At 46.9% G+C, this 2,941-nt stretch overlaps 1 pseudogene; it reads right to left on the bottom strand.

Annotated features, from left to right (window-relative positions):
* Nucleotides 1–223: 223 nt before the first annotated feature.
* On the bottom strand, nucleotides 224–342 carry LOC111731747 (annotated as a pseudogene).
* Nucleotides 343–2,941: the final 2,599 nt, after the last annotated feature.

A 2,941-nucleotide genomic window follows, 5' to 3' on the forward strand; every position in this document is an offset into this window, starting at 1 on the left:
ACCCTGGGGTCCAAAGTAAGTATATACATGCTCAGAGACCATTCAATGTTAAAGCCAATTCATCCTCTCCTGTCATGAGACCCAGAGAGAAGAAGGGAATTGCCGGAGATCACACAGCAAAACAGTGCAAGAGCAAGGACCTAAAGGCCAGGTCTCCTAACGCTTGTTTTTCTGGGTTTTTTTTGTTTTTTTAATTTATTTTTTTATTTTTTTTTTTTTTTTACGCCTACAGCAACTGGTCTTCCTAGGTGGTCTCCCATCCAAGTCCTAACCAGGCCCGACCCTGCTTCGCTTCCGAGGTCAGATGGGATCAAGCGTGTTCGGGGTAGCATGGCTGTAGATGGCTTGGGTCTTTCCATTTTTAAACACAGACATACAGACACACCTAAATACTTGAATAATGTCATTTGTCATAGTTATGTTTTGCTGCTAGGAAAAGAAACAACAGAAGGAGAAGGGACACTATTTTCCCCTCCAGCCTGGGTGCTAAGCAAGTGCTGTGCTTTGAAGAGGGGGCTGGGAAAACCTGGGAAAACTTCATCCAGCTAACAGGAACCCAGGGCTCACTGAATCTAAACAGATAAAGCTCGGCTCTTTCATTTCCCAGTCCCAGACAGAGGATGGAGGAAAGAAGAATGCCGTAAATCAGCTGCCACATAATCATGCATTTTTAGAGTCTGCTTGTAATTAGTCTATATTCATAGTGCTGTGTGGGTAGAGAAATATGCACCCAAGGAAACTCTGAAAACCAACATGTTTGTTTCAAGTGACTGATCTGCAGGAACCATATGCCAAGTGGCTGAGTCCCTCCCCAACTGAGAGCAGTGAGAGAACCGGAGGCCATGCGTATACATACACACACCTTGATACAGCCTTTCCTGCCTCCCCCAAGCTCACATCACTTCATCTGGCTTTGAGCTATACTGAGACTTTTTCACACCAGGAAGGATGCCAGATGTTTACCTGTATTCAGTCCTCCTTGCAGCCCTACAAAAGAGTCACTCTCACCTATGACTTACGCTTATTCGTACACACAGAGTGTAGTAGCATCATTCTACTAAGATTGAATTCACAGAACCATCTTCTTTTGTTCAGTAATAATGATAATCATGAATACCAAAGACCAGGACCTACAATTTCTAAATTATATGCATATTAGATATCTCATTTGAGCCATGTGAAAACTTAAAGTTTGACTTTGTATGTATCTAGTGATTTTGGCCTTTGTTGGCAAAATCAATATGTTATATGCTCTAGAAATAGAAAAAACACTAATCTGACTTTGCTGAATTTCTGTGTATGACAACTTTCCAACTGTCCTCCCTTCTGGAAGACCTTAGTAAAGCACTTAGGGCAGGGACTATGCAGTGTTGGTGATGCACAAGCTTCATGTATGTATGTCAGCAAGTTTTGCTTTGAACAAACCCTCCAGGTGAGTCTGGTGCACAAGAACGTGAGAACCCTGGAATTGTAGCGACGCAGGCCAGACGCTTGTTCCCTTGGTTCTGGGCCCAGCGTGGAGAGAGGGAGTAAGAGTCCTTACTTCAGCTAAGATAGGAATCTACTGCTCAGGATAGCCGGAGCCGCCGTACCTCCAGGGCATATGTCATTGTTCTCCTGTTCTAAAAATTGCTACATCTGTACCTGCACAAGCTAATAAAAAGTCTTCGCCACAGGGTTGAGCGCTTTATTCAGCACTGTCTTAGGCCCGGATTCTTCCCGGCCTCCTCTGGCCTACAGGACGGCACATGTTCACCAGGGCTAGCAGATATCCCAGCTCCTCCCACCTTCCGTCCTGAGCCAATCAGGACATCCTCCAGAGTCCACCTGCATCTTGGGGTCCTGCCTGCTGAACTTATTCTTTTTATTCGTAGTATTCCCTCCCTAGGTCTGATTCCTGCAGCCTCTGTTTAGAGCTTTACCAAGGCCAGTCCCCATGAAGAGTCAACCTCCTACCTGCTCAGCCTTGGGCAGAAGCCCTGAGACAAAGGGGAGGGGCCCCCTCACAGAGACCAAACGTGAAAACAGGGCCAACAAGGGAAGAGGACAGTAACTTATCAGTCCGGTGAGAAGGAGGAAGTAGAGTTTCCGTGCCAGACAGACTTGCTGCCGACCTGCCTCCCTTCTGATGAGCTGAATGACCTACTCACATTCTAAATCTGAGATGCAGTGTGCGTATCTGTACAACTAGAGAAAAGTAGTTAGCCCACTGGCACAGTGCTCAGTGAACTGTGAAAATGTGTGATCTGAAGCTGTCGTTCTCCCAGGCCCTTGCATAATGTTTATCTAGGAAGCCAAGGAAGGAAGGAGCCCACCCCTGGCATGAATGAAAGAGCACATGCATTATCCCATCCATCTCTGGGGATCTCATCCCCAGCCCAGCATGGGCCAGTCAGGAAGAACACAGGGTGATAAACATCTCACAGACCTAGTGCCACTGGGGAGTCTTTTCAAGACAGTGTGCTTGGGGAAACTCGAAGGCACTGACAGAGGCCCTTGGGCTAGGAAAGGGTAAAGAAAAAACAGAAGGAGAAAAAAGGTCAGAAAGATGGCATGACAAGGGTAACTAAAGCAACAATAGTACGAGAGCTGACATGCATCCAAGGCTGCTATGTACCATGCACTGGGCTAGAGGCTTCCTGTGGACCATCTCATTCACCCTGAGAACAGCCTAATGAGATGGTTTCTCACGGTGGGAACCAAAGCTCAAAGAAACCTGAGCAAGGACACACGCCCTGCAAGAACGTCTGCATGCAACTTCATGACGGCGGCACTGCTCCCACACTAGGTTGTGCTTACCTGTTCTCACCGCAACATAAGCCTCTCCGTGCCCATGTCCCGATAAGTAAATGACAGTGACCCACATGGTGTCGCAAGGATTTAATGCATTGATTGACTTGCAGAACTCAACACAGAGCCTGAAACCTAACAAGCGCTCAAT

This window comes from Pteropus vampyrus, unplaced genomic scaffold (assembly GCF_000151845.1).
Source record: "Pteropus vampyrus isolate Shadow unplaced genomic scaffold, Pvam_2.0 Scaffold394, whole genome shotgun sequence".
Classification (NCBI taxonomy): Eukaryota; Metazoa; Chordata; class Mammalia; order Chiroptera; family Pteropodidae; genus Pteropus; species Pteropus vampyrus.